This window comes from Nipponia nippon, unplaced genomic scaffold (genome assembly GCF_047370975.1).
Source record: "Nipponia nippon isolate SJK-2023a ecotype South Korea unplaced genomic scaffold, ASM4737097v1 scaffold_1, whole genome shotgun sequence".
In the NCBI taxonomy this organism is placed as follows: domain Eukaryota; kingdom Metazoa; phylum Chordata; class Aves; order Pelecaniformes; family Threskiornithidae; genus Nipponia; species Nipponia nippon.
The window spans coordinates 10,571,696-10,586,034 of NW_028262290.1; the positions used below are offsets into that span (position 1 = coordinate 10,571,696).

Genomic DNA, 14,339 nt, shown 5'->3' on the forward strand with positions numbered 1-14,339 from the left:
AATGTCTGCTGTGTCGGAAAATTCCTGCTATAGGAGGTTCTGCTATAAGAACACCCATAAATCATCCAGTTCTTTGGCAGTGTCTTTGCCACATGAGATGTCCCTGATAACTTGCATAAGTCCATGAATGGTAATGCAAATAATTCCATAGTAGGTAGTGTTTGTTCTAGCCCATGCTAGGCATGATGAGCCTCTTAGTGGTGGACTTGGCAGTGCTAGGTTAACGGTTGGACTCAATGATCTTAAGGGTCTTTTTCCAACCTTAACGATTTTATGATTCTCTGATTTTATGAAAGTTAGCTAGCTTCACTTCTTCTGAGACACCTTACAACAGAGATGAATCAGAAGATTTCTGTAGCTTCACTGAATGCATCCCAGTCCAAGAAGGCTTTAATCAATCCTTACAGCAGATGATTTAACTTTTCTGAGTGCTCTTAATTGCGTATGTGTGTATAGCCTTTTCCTGTCAGCAGCCAGACACGTATGTGGTGTACAATTAATCTGCGCATCTGTACTAAATCCAACACGCCCTGTGGGCACTGAATCATAGTCCTTGAAGGGATGAGTACTACAGCACCACGTGGTATTTCCAGCTTCTTCCTAGAAGGCGTGCATCTATGGTGCATGTGCACGCACTTTCGTTTATACCCGTTGCCAAACTGGAGCTTGCTTCTGGGCTCCTGTTACACCATTCATGTGGCACTTTTCCGGCTACCATGTTTCTGAAGAGCTCAGGAGTCTTTGCCTTTCATTTTGTTGAACATAAACCTCATATGTGGCACTGCCTACGCTCTGGTTCCACGCTGTGGTGAGGGCCCTGTGGGTTTCTCATGAAGGAGCAGCCTAAAGCACGCTCCACCTGTAGAGCAACTCTCTTGTCACATGGCTTGAAAGCACTTTGGAGATGGAGTCCCTGATCTAAATTTGGAGATTGCAGAAGCCAGGCACCTTAATTTCAGGTCTGGTTACACTTATTTATCCCTGTTATTCTGTTACTCTTGAAATTTGTGGTCCTAGGACTTTGTTTCAATGCCTGCAGGTATGTGCAGTGCTTGTACTGATGATACTGCTGTTGCATGTGCTTGCATCCGCTTGCAGGCTTAATGGTAAGCGGATGGAGGGAAGCCGCTGTATGTGCATGCCTGTACAGCAGCTTTGTGTCTACTGGAATTATGCTGGGCATGACTTTACAATGTGAATTTTATGTTGTTATGTGAATTTTATGTAATACAGTGCCTTTGCTTCATGCGGGTATTCAACTGCAGTTTTGTGGCTGCATTTCTTCAGGAAAAACGGTGCTTCAGAATCTGTTAGTCTTCAAGTAAGTCTTTTTAGCCTTACAGTAGCAAAAAAACTTTGCAGTGTGACAAGTCTCTAAATAAGAGTAGTGTTTTTTTTTCTACTTGACTGCTGTTCCAGGGTAAAGTTTGATTTGAAAAGGATGAACTGACTCCCTTGTTTCAATCTCCAGAACATGTATATGACTGGGTGAATGTTGGTGTTTGTTATTTCACTTCAGCAGAAAAAGATAAGACTTGTTCTTAAATGCTTCCTTTGTTACTCCAAATACAGGGTAATATAGAAAAATTGTTGCGCTCCTATTTTGAATGAGGTTGTAACATGCACATTAAATGTAGGAAAAATGCCTCTGGAGATGATGGCATCTGCAAGTACACTTTGAACAAAGATCTTGTGCTCTCTCAATACCGACCGAAATGGGAGGATGTGGGAGTGTAAGAATGGCTTAAAGTTCATCAGATTTCCTGTGCAGAAATAGGAGTCCAGTTGCCTTTAATGTCTCGCTAGTGAGAAGCGGATGTAAAAGCTGAGGTAGTCTGCAGACAGCCTTCTGAGGGTGAGACTTCCTAATCAAGGTCTCAGATGTAAGCTCTGCAGTATCTTTTTCTTTTTTTTAAAAGTAAATATTGGATCCTGAAAAGATCATTCAGACTGTTTAAGCTAAGAGCTTAAACTATTTACACATCAGATAGAGAAAGTCAGGTACTGTAAACATATCTAAGAGTTGGAAGTAATGCCTGCCTCTCTGTGGACTAGATAACAAGCTTGTCTAAATCCAGCTGATTAGGAAATAGGAAAAAAAAGGATATATTGACCAACTAGCCAGTTCCAGGGCTTCATAGCATCTCTCCTCACCCCCTCCCACCTGCTTCAGAGTTTCTAAATGGCAGGCTCTTTGGCATAATAACCTACTGATTGTAGCATAAGGGAAACCTAACTCTAATCTCTGTTGGCGGAGTCTTGCATTCAGCATCTGCTTGTGAGCCAGGCTGGTGCCTCGCTCAGCTGAAGCTGGGACACTTTGAGTAGGGGTTTTAAGGGGTGGATCCAGGAAAGGCTAAGCACGGCAGAACCTGGTGAGAAGGAATTTTTATGGAGTGGGAAAGTCTTTGAGTTTAGTCTTTGCTTACAATAGATCTTTGGCCAATGGAAATCTTGAACTCTTCCTGAAGTCGGGATATGCAGCTTCTATCCTCTTGTTAAAAGTCTTAACTTACTGAAGAGTTCATGTAGATTGCTCATACCTTTAACCATTAAAGTAGGCTTTTGAAAGCAGTCCTACTGCTCTGCTGGTTCTGGTCACACACAGACCTTCTTCTGTTGTGCCTCTGTAGAGAGCAGAAAAACTAGGACTGGTCCGATGTTCATTTCACGGGCTAATTCCTGGTTTCTACAGTGTAGTTAAGTCCCTTGGTCAGGCGTTGTGTATCCAAGGAGCAAACTTCTATTAACTGAGATCTAGGGTCAAAAGGTACATGGCATCTGTACTGCAGAATGAGGAAATCTTCCAAGTTGTGCCTGTTTCCCTATATGGCTAAAAGTTTACAAGTCAAAGGGTAATAACTTGCTCCTGACACCTGACTGCCAGCGTTATCAAAGCTTTTTCAAGGATTGCGCATTTCTGACCAGCTTTTCAGAAGTCATGTGATCTAAACTTAATTGTCGTCCTCCTTTGTATTGTGTCAAGAACATCCTCTCACCAGGAGTAGGAAAAGATTACTCCTATTTCAGTCTGTGTGTAACCATACATACCTGCCCTTTTCCCCCTGCTGTGGAAGCCTGTTCCATAACTAATCTGGAGGACGTCATCTGTGTCCTGCCTCTCCATCTCCGAGTTGAGTCACTCTGAGGACTTGGGTCGCTCTCTAAGGAGTAACTCTATTTTAAAGGGGAACTGAAGAAAATACTGGTTATGTCTTTTCAGGTCCTGCCTCGAATATATTCTGGCTGCCCATAGTTAAACAGTCTGTCTTATATTAGAGTATTCAAATGATCGCTATCATTACAGTTCCACGTCCGCACGTGTCTTTGAAACAGAGGAATATGCTTGTTATATGGTTAAATGGAATAGGTATTTAGCAGTTTCAGTTTTCTGTTTTACACAAGAGCTACATTCTTCCTACTGCTACATTTACGGCAAATATAGGCATAGGTTCCTGAACTCCAAGAAGCTGGGTTCATGAGGGCTTGAAGGTAAGAAATGGTCTGACAGTAGTCGGAACTTCTGAAGTGTGAGCAAACTCTCCTGGGTCTGGAGCACACACTATTCTTCATTGTAATTAATTAAATCATTTTTAAAAAGCTGATAAGGGTAGTCACATTCTAAGATTCAGACCTTCTGTAATACTTAGAGTTATTTTGAAAACCTCTATTTTTAAGGGAAGTTTGCTAAACCATGCAACACTACTGAGCTCAAAATATCAAGTCCAGTGTTTGAAAACTGAGATACGGCACTGACAGGAGAAAGTGTTCACAGGTAGAAATCCTTTCTACGACTTTGGATTAATTAGCAGAGGAAAAGCTGGTCAGTGTTCTGTTTGGTAAATTACACTTCAATTAGTGCATTGTGTTGGACTTGATAATACTTTAAACCTGTGCCAAATGTTTGCTGTGGGGACAAGGGAAGGTTATGGGTGAGTCTTCCATCTCTGTCTTTGCAACTCTTAATTAACCGGACAATCTTCATTTACGCACAAAATTACCTTCTAGTACATGACTATGTTTTGATGCTTTCCAGCTCAAACCTGTAAGGAATACCATATTTAAGTCCTGTAACTGATGATGTTGTTATGGTGAATGAAGAAAAGTAGTAATTTGATGTTGAAAATGGTCAGGGTATCTCTTGAGTGCTGCGGTGTTACATGGAAGCAGAGCTGGGCAGTCTTCTGGAAGCAAGTAATTTTAACCTTGTATTATGTTGTAGCATCATCGTTATTAACTGTATGATGTACAGTTGAAGCTCAAACTATTGAGTTTTAGTATCATTATTTTGATCTTAAACACTTGGTTTCATTGCTGTTCTGAAAATAAAGGAATGAGAACTTTTTCAGCTGTGTAGAAGTAAACTACTGGGGATTTTTTAATAGTTCTCTGACCATCAATTCCTGAAATCACAGGAGAATTTCCTCTTTCAACTGAAAATTAAAGTTTTGGCAATATATGTTGGTAAGGGGAAAAAAAAGTATTCCATATCATTTTAGTGAGGGATAAAATTGTGAAACAAGTTTTGCTTGCCATGGAGCTATCAGTGAATTCTAGTAGTTACAGGTTTTCCTGTTTTTGTAGGACACTGGGTGTGTTGCTTTCTGCCTCTCTTTTCATAGCTGCCTTCCTATGAAGAGTAGCCTGTCAGAAGCTCTGCAGGGGTTACTTTGACTGCTCAATTTGTGTGCTGCCTTATGTCTGGCAACAAAATTCTTTATAAGCTACCATAAGCCTTCTGACACTTAGTTATCTTTATGATTTTTTTCACTCGTTTTGTATACTCTGCTGCGCAGATATGTCTTAACCTGTTGATGGGCTGTTGTCGCTAGCGGTCTGTTGTGATCTGCGTTGGGGAGGAGGATGCATCACCTCAGATCCCTGTTGCTGTCTCTTCTGTGCTTTCTGTGTTTTGGGCTAAGCAAAGTCAAGCATAGGCAGCGATGATGTGTGTAACGAGATTTTAAATGTGGTTCATATCTATACAACAGTGTTGGGTATACAGGCTAAGTGGAGTTACTCCTAAGTGTACTTTAGACAAAGCTTTTGAGTTGAAATAACCTGCATGTTAAGTTGTGAAATCTACATTTCTCTGGGCTTTTGAAGATGCTGTGTAAGTAACCAGTCACAGAGGAAATGAAGTGGCATCTCCGGCCACCCCAGGTGGTCACCTCGGTAGTATCCCTGGGAGGCGAGGGTCCGACTGGAGCAGGGCAGAGAACTGGACCGCGGGCTATTGAGTCGGCAGTCGAGGGTTTGTGCAGAATTTAAGGAAACGCTTTGAGCTGTCTCCCTCTGCCTCTCAGCCCTGAGTCATCCTTCTTACCTGCTGGTGAAGACTTACAGCCAGCTCCGACACAGGGCTTACCTGGGCTGTGAGTGGCAGCCTTGCTTTAATGGTGGCAAAGGCTGGAAAATTATTGAAGGTAACTTTAAGCCCCTACCTAGAAACTGCTGTATCTGGCAATAACTAACTTTTGCCAGTGTTTCAGCAAACTCTTGCATGGAGTATGCTGAACCTCTCAGTAAAACCTATTAACCCCTGTGTTACAGGCTTTACCATTCTCTCCTGAGAATGTAGCCGTCAATAAATTTCTCAGAGGTGACCTTGTAACTCAAATGACTGCAAAACTTGGAGGCTTGGGAAGCAGTGGCTGTGATTCTGCCTGTTGAAACATGTACACCAGGGAAGAAAAACATGCGATTCACAGAAGACTCTTTGCATCTTTACGGTTAATAGTTTTCTTGAGCATGAATTTTGTGTAGAGAACAAGATTTAATCAGGTGCTGTACTTCAGAGTTAAATTCCACCTTCCCCTTAAGTGACAAAACTAATGAAGTCAGGAATGGTCGCTTAAATGAATAGGTGAAGTCTCCCTAATTTACCAGGAACAAGTAGGTTTATTGTCTGCTTCCTTCTTTTGAACTCACCCTCCTGCAAAGCTATGCCAACACAGTGCATGGAGAGCAAGCAAGGATATCTCCTGAGAATGAGCTTACTCTTTTGTTGTTCACTTGCTATCCTCATTAGCCTGTCAAAGAAACTGTGTTAATTTATGCCACAAAGGTCTATTGAAGTAAAGAAAATTAATCTTTGAACAAATATTGACTGAAAACTAAGATGGCAGCTACTTAGTTTTTCTCAGCTGTGTTATTCATACCGTAGGTTACAGTTTGGGGATCTGTTATTTAAAAAGGGAAGAAAAAAAAAAAAGAAAAAGAAAAGCTCTCTTGACAGGTTTTATCAACTGAACCAGATTAATCTAGATCATATATAAGGAATTGTTTCCTTGAAAGCTGGGGAGATCTGTCTGCAGCTTTCTGTGCATGCCCCCACTTCAGCACCCCTGTCCAGTTGCTCCTGGCCAACACGCCTGCGCCGCAGCCTCTGTCCTCTCCTGCTGCCCCAGACTTTATTCTTTGCCCAGCACTGGCAGATTACGTAGTTCCTCTGCATGTGGATGTTTCCATGATCCCTCCAGTCTGCTGTACCTACTGCTGTTTTGCCACACCGACTTTTTCCATCCAGAATTGCTACGCAGCTGTATCTGCTGGCCACCTGAAGGCCATTTCGAGGAATGGCTTGTCAGGGAGGATGCAGCATGGGAGATGCTGAGCAGCCAGGAGAGGCAGCAACGCTGAGCAGTGCGGGGCTGGAGGCGCAGAAGAGTCTCCACGCAAGCTTAGATACTGCTTTTAGTAAAACAAAATCCTGCATGCTATTGTAGGTAGTTATGAGGAAGTTTAAACATTCGAATTTGGCAACATGACAATACGTGAGTTGGTCTAGTGGAAGTGTAACACAAGTTTTCTGTTTAATGAAATGATCAGTCATGCTTGAAAAAAATCCATTCGCTGGTGCTGAATAGGAAGCTTTTCGTACTGTAGCGTAGCAGGGTAGAAGGAAGTATTTTTGTTGAGTGTGTTGAAGGAAATTGCACATGCTGCAATTGCATAAATGGTCACTCAGCCAGGAGAACTTTCAAATCCTGTTACCAGGCTGCAGACAGCGACAGTGCCGCTCTGCTCAGCGACTTACCAAGCAGCGTGTGAGTATGAGACCTTATGGCTTCCATTCAGAAGTTTTAAACTGAATTGTTAACTTTATACAGTTGCTTGGCAAGAGAACCGTGAATGAAGGGGACTGAAATAGGGTAGTGGAACGAGGGTTCAAATAAAGCCTGTGCTTTAACAAAGCGAATAAGGCGGCTTGGATGTTTTTTAGATTTCCCTTTGTGCAAGAGAGCGAAGTTGTGCTGCATACAACACTTGGGGGGGGGGGGGGGGTGGACAGGACAGGGGACAACACCACATTAATTTGCCAGGCATGTGCTTATCTTAGATGCTGTGACACAAATTGGCAAAAGTTATCATTGACTAGCGTTAGGCCTTTTGGTTTTACTTTTGAACTCTTGATTTTTATTTGTCAAGTAAATTTTGCATAGTAACTCAGAGTCCTTGCCTTCTCCTCTTCTTACAGCTGTGCTGTGCAGGTCACAAGGTTTTCTTTTGTTGAGAGGAGAGGATGGAATGGGTGGTATCTTTTGATAGTTTACACTGTGACTAAAATCATCCCCCAGCCTTGATGTTGCATAGCTCTTCCCCTTCCCTCAACCCTTCCCAAGCTGGCACAAATCAGTAATACTTTGACCTTTGTGATTAGAAATTTCACTGCAAAGCAGCATATTTTTTGTTAAATGCTTGTTAATCAGGATTATCTGATGGAAGAGGAGTTGCTGATAGCTGATTAAATACAAATTTACGCTGAGTCTTTCATGCCTCTTCAGCTGATCTGCAAAGGTCATTAACATGACAGGGATTTTGTATTCCTTAAACAAGTTTATGCTAAAAGCAGATGCATGGCAGAATGTGGTTGACTTTGCTGTAGAAGCAGAAAAAGAATTGTAATATGAAATGGGAAGATCACTCTTTAAAAGAAACCTGGAGATGCAACATATTGACAGGGTGGATTCTGGTACCTGGAACAATATCTGAAGTAGGAGCAACAGTGGTTTTACTGGAGACAGGTTAGAGTGACGACACTCAAGTGTTTAAATGAGCCAAAAATCCTGAAACAGAAGCAGCCTGCAAAACCCCAAATGGAAAAGGCTTATGAGCCCTTCACCACAAAGATAGGCGCCAGTTTGGGCCAGTTCATCATGCAGTTACTGTACTAAAAAAGGTAGACCGTTTGCTGTATAAACCTACTCTAAATGAACGTAAAGACCCTTAGCATGCTTGCAATAGATCTCAGTGCCGCATTTCCATAGGAAATGCTGTTCTGTCTGCCTATACAAATACTAATTTTCTAAACCAGAAACTTAGTTTTGAAGCAGGATATCTAAGTAAGCCTAGAGTAAGTTCAGAAAGGTAAGAACTGCCATTGGCCGAATTTGTCTTTACCTGATGAAAACTGTAGCAATGAAGGATTTTTCCCTGTGCGCAATATATATGACACTGTAAATAAAGCTTGAACCGAGACCTACTTTTTTCTGCTGCAGCTATGTGTAATTTGGCTCAGTAATGCAGAGATGTAATGCTCTATTTTTTGTGCTGTAACTCTGTGTAACTTAACTCAGTAATGCTGAGATGCAATGCTCTATTTCTGATGCTTGTGATCATGGATAGCCAATTGCCTTACTGACTCACAGAAGAGTTCGTAAGGATGCCTCTCCATTTGCTTGTAATGTCACTTCCATAAAATCACAGCTGTTTTTGAAATTGGCATGTTTTATTTGCATTCCTAAAGAATTATGTAGGTTCCTCGGCACTGCAGGATTAACTTTGATTTACCCCTGGCACTGGCTTATGTAATTGAAATACTGTGTATTGTTTATGCTTAATGGGATTCTTCTATTTGTTCAGATTCTGAAGACGAGCTGCTGCATCGATAATCTGAGGAAGGGAGTTCTCTGTTAAGACTGCAAGAAGATACTACCAACTGGTAAACACTTCCTTAGGTGTCTTTGCTTGTAGAATGTTTCATAATATTTTAGGCCAAGGAATACAAAGTATTTTGATGTATTGAAAGCAAGAAGTAGTTCATGCAGATTTTTTTTTTTTGTAATTAACTGTAGCTTACCAGACAAAAGGCTCAGTAGCAGTGGATAACATGTGGGTATTTAAATGGGACTACAAAGTGATTAAACTCCTGCTCTCACAGTAGGAGAAAAAAGACTAGCCTTTTTTCTGTAGTGGGATGTTAAACATTGTCTATTTGCCTTTTCCACTGAGACTAATACAATGTGGCCGTACCTCTTACTATATAAAGATTATTTGAGGCATGATAGTGCAAACATTGAAACTTCAAATCTGATGCTTCAGAGCCTGGAGAGAGAGAGAAAAAAGGAAACTTTAAGGAAATCTAATTTAGAAGTTGAACATGGCTAAGAATGCAAATTTGAGTGTCCGGGTGCTTTGGAAGATGCCATTAATGTGCTTTTAATTATTCTATGGGTGTTTGTTGAGGCATAATTTTCACTGAAAATAATATATGATAATAAAATTAAGGATGTATTGTAATTCATAGGCATTTAAAGTCATCTGTAGGTTGCCTCTAGGTTCAGAATGGTAAAAGGATCATCAGTGAAGAGCTCTGACCACTTGGTAGCAGTTTACCAGCCCATAAGTGAAGGCGTTGAGCTACGCTATTACAAGGCAATCACAAACAAACATGAGAATTTAGGACATCTGAATATGTCTTGACATAGCTAAATCATATGCACGTTGATAGTAGGTACCACATTTACAGCTCACTTCTCAAATATTGCATGTTGTAAATGAAGTAGCAGTCCTCAGTACAGGGGAAGACATCCACAAAGTTGTAAACTAAATGTGTGTTCAGTTTTTTCTCTGTGATTGTACCTTACTATATACCTTCTGTAAAGCTTGAATCCTACCCTTCTGTTTCCTACTACCATTTGAGCTACAGGGCTAAGTAAACTTGTGTCAGGAGAGGGTTCTTAGCCCAGAACGGGGTGATGCAGCTGGGTTCAACGATGAACGTGGAAAGAAGCAGCATCCTAGCCAGTAAGGAAGCATTAAGCTTTTATGAGCCAAATATTTACAGATGCTTTATTAATCTTTGCATGCCAGTTAATTTGCCTAAATTTTATAAGCAATTGAGGATAACTGTATGAAGTTGTGTTGTGTAGCTGTTGCTAATAACCAGGTTCACAGAGAATATTAAAATACTTTGTTCTGTTACCCTGCCACTCTGCGAAACCTAGATTAATGATAGGAAAGTTTCAAAGGCTTGTAGTGGTCAATAATTTGCATCTGTTAGAAATGTCATAGTGAAAACAGTGTAACTACCTTATGTAGTCTTTTTTTATATAAGGGTGACTTGTATAGTACAGCTATTTGTGAGCAATAATTTCAAGAGCTTTGTTGCCTGGCTCTGTGAAAATAGCAGCTCCTGGCACTAAAATGTGTATGAGACTCCTTCCCAAAAAACCAGTTTGAAAATGTATGTCCCTCAATTTGCAGGAGAAAGAACCACTGGTGTGTAGTATGTCACAATTTGAGGTACCAAAGCACTGTATTACCAACACAAGTTTTGAACCATATTGTAGTTATCTGACAGTAATTTTTAGGTTAAACCTTTGGATTTTTCTGATCATATATGATGTGAATAAATAATGTGTGTATGCACTAAATTTGACTGCATAGCTTGCCCCATACAGAAAGCTGAAAACCTTATTAGTCTACCAGTGAGGGGTCCTCTGTCCGTTTCCCTACTTCGCCTTCCCTTCCCACCCCATCATCCACCCATCTCTCCCCGAGAGAGAAGTTTTAACAGGATGGCCATGCTGAGTGAAACTGGGTAATTCTAGAAAGTAGCTCTTTGTCTGCAACTGTGGTAAAGTATTTGTCTTAATTCAGCATTTCCTTTAGGACCAAGCAGTGCTTTTTAGCTCAAGGGTAGTGCTGCACAAACTTGATTTCACTGTTTCCAGCATTAACTTTGGTCCGGGAAGGCATCAGCTGAGAGCCTACTGAGCTCTGCCACGTTTTAGACCTGACCCAGGTCTCAGCTCAGGCTCCCTACTCTGGGAATATGCCGAAAAGAGAATGCGACGCATCAACACCGCATCCCCTGGGGCAGAGTGTGTCCGGGTCTTGCGTGACTGGTGCTGAGACAGAAATATTAAGCCAGCTGGACCTTGCTGTGGTGCAGACTAGCCCAGGTGGTTGTATAAGACATGTGTGCCTGTTTCATCCAGGTGGTATTTCTTTTGATTATGATGTTTCAGCTGTCCATTATTGCAGACACTGAAGGACATACAAGATTTTAGTGTTTGCCCTATTTTTCTTGTATTAGCTTTTCTTTTTCGTTATGTTAACTTACTTGGATTATTTTTTACAGAGTATCAGTCATTCAGAAAAGATCTTGATAATTATCTCCTGTTTTTGTGTATAATCTCTGATAATTATTCATTCTTATTTTATAGCTTTATCTCTCATATGCAGCTTGAACTTGTCTGCATGCTTGAAGATTTAAAAATCTTTCCATGCAACTTAGAATTGTTCCCCTGTAATGATGATGGGGAGATGTTTTAAGCAAACTGATTAACATGTTGTGGAGTCCCTGTTCCAGTACTGATATTGCAGTGTTTGTGGATTAACAGGTTTTGTATTTTGTGCTAATTTAATAAACATGCAAATGCCTTCAGTATTATGTTTGCAAAGTGGAAGCAAATGCATACCTGTAATTTTCTTACTAATTTTGAGAACGCTTTGTTGTGGCTTGTATAGCTCTTATAAGAGTGGCATTTGTCTGGCTGACACATCTTTCAATGTTCTGCTTCCTCGTGAGGAGAATCTTTAAAATTTCTTCAGTAACTATTTCAGTCTTTTAGTGCAAATCCCTTAATATGTACTAAACTTAAAAGGTGCAGGAAAGTTTCTTTCTAGTTGTCCCCATACCTGTGTGCCTACAAAAGGTTAGAAGTGAAGGACCTCATTCAGAAGAGATACTGTATTGAGTAAGGCCATATTGCATGTGTTACGGACTTCTGTATGGCTTTGACTGTCTTGGAAGTTTATATAAAGTCAAACGTGCTGCAAGAAATATAAAGCAAGGCTCTATTTTGTTTTGCTCAGTGCTAAATGTTTCCTCTATTAAATGAGGAAATAGGCATTAAAAAATGTGCAGCTTTTAATGTGTGCTTTCAGAAGGATTTTTTTTTTGTTTGGGGAAACCTATGTAACCAACATAAAGTGGTGAAGTTACAAATGCTTCTGAGCAACTTGAAAAGCTCTCACCGCAGAGCCTACCAGATACCAGCAGCAGGGTAATGTGGGAACCGTCGGAGTAGAAGAATAATCCATCGCAATGAGGCTATATACTGTAAATACATGAAGAAAAATGGATGTCTTTCTGACAACTGAAACCACGTTTACTTCCCGTTTGTGCCACAAGTTAAAAACCATCTCCTTTGGTAGTGTTGCTTTAAATATATTGCTGTAGGTTTGCCTATAAATTCTATTTGCAATTCAGCAGAGCTTCTTGAATTGATTTGTCGTCTTGTGTGAAAGCAGGTTTGTTGAAGTGGTTCTTCATATATGGAGGTTAAGTACTTTTTGTGTTTTTGACACCCACTATAAAATATTTTGGTAGAAATTCTGATCATTTTACTGATGTTCTACTAGCATGCATTTATTTTGTATTACTGCTGGTATCTAAGGCAAGAAAGAGGAATAGCTGATTTTTTTTTTAGGCCAAACTGAGCTCTCTCCTATTTATTTGCTGTATTTTTATCTTGGGGCTTGTTTAATGTGGCTGGTTGTGATAGCATGGGAATAGATTGAGGGGCTAAAAGCTTTTGTGCAATCCTGTGGTTTTTGAAGTCTAATAGTATGTATTAGCAATTAAGGTAAATAATCTGCCTGTGCTGACACAATGCAATGTGGTATCTTTTCTCTCACAGTGGACATAAAATTACTTAAAACCTTGAATGAAGATGGTAGTAATCTGGAAATGATCAGTGATGTTTGTTTGTTTGTTTGTTTTTTTTTTTACTGTAATCAAGCAGAACTCAGTGTAGAGCTCTCAAAATATCCTTCCTTTACATGCAGTACTCCTACTGCAACAGTTAGTAGAGCAAGCTTAAAAAGAAGTGAATTTTGAATCTGGTTTAATTGCTCATTTAGTAAACTCTGTTCTCCTGAGACTTTGGCAATGCCAAATTGTTTATGAAGATAAAGCTGCTATTTTTCTCCACCTGTAAATAATTGCTCAGGACAACATGAACTGTTTAATTCTGTTTGTCCAGTGAGCCTTCAAATCAAAGACATTAATTTAAGTGTTGTTTTGACTTTTTGAAAAGTCACTTTTAAACAGACCAGCAAAGTATGTAAACTTTTCTCATCAGAAGGACATTTGACCTGAAAAGCTGTGCTTGTTGGGACAGGTGACTGGACTTTCATATTATGTTTTATGTGGTCTGTTCTATTAGGTTAATGTCAGATGTTGCTTATTTCACTTCCTGACTTACAGAAGGACTCTTAAATGCTTGTTAAAGGAAATTTCTAGTTTTTGTATGGGGTTTTTGTTGCTTTTTTTTAACTCTGTAGGGACTTGCACTATTAACATGTAGTTCTTCAGACCTGGTTAATATTCAGCTTACTGCTTGACCCATAACTGCAGTTTTATTATTTAGAGTCATAGAATATCTCAAGTTGGAAAGGCCGTATAAGGATCATTGAGTCCAACTCCCTGCTCCTCGCAGGACTACCTAAAACTAAACCGTATGACTAAGAGCATCGTCCAGACGCTCCCTGAGCTCTGCCAGGCTTGGTGCCGCGACCGCTTCCCTGGGGAGCCTTCTTCCAGTGACCGACCACCCTCTCAGTGAAGAACCTTCTCCTAACATCCAATCTGAACTTCCCCGATGCAGCTTGCCCCCTTTTCGCTCATCGTGGAATTAATTTTGGAAATTATTAAGCAGAAATACTGTGCAGCTGTTGAGACTCAGTATCATTAAGTTACGATGCAGGAATTAAGACCTTGTGCTGTGGCTCCTGGGTTTTTTTTCCTGACTGGTGGAAAAGGTGTTGAATACACACAATGGTCCCTAGGAGCTGGGCCCAGACATTCCCGTATTATGTCTCTTATGTTTGTTACCCTGTATTCTCTATTTTTTGTGCATGCTTCCTTCTTAAATGTTACCCAATAAACATTCGAGGTCACAGGTTAAAATAACTTGGTTAGATTTTTCCTTTCTGGACAGCTAGTGATTGATATGACTTGTTTGAGTATTCTTGTTTATCATTTTTACTGGCATCTAATCACCCATGTTTTTCTTTGTATTAGAACAGTCTGAAACTTCTATTAC

At 40.4% G+C, this 14,339-nt stretch overlaps 1 protein-coding gene across 4 annotated transcripts in view; it reads left to right on the plus strand.

Annotated features, from left to right (window-relative positions):
* CYRIB (CYFIP related Rac1 interactor B) overlaps positions 1 to 14,339 on the plus strand; it is a 102,316-nt gene that overhangs the window by 50,213 nt on the left and 37,764 nt on the right. For all 4 annotated transcript variants that reach the window (XM_087746002.1, XM_087746011.1, XM_087746017.1 and 1 more), the window contains exon 2: positions 8,866 to 8,944. The gene's annotated coding sequence lies outside the window, so the exon portion shown is untranslated. The remainder of the gene's footprint in view (positions 1 to 8,865; positions 8,945 to 14,339) is intronic.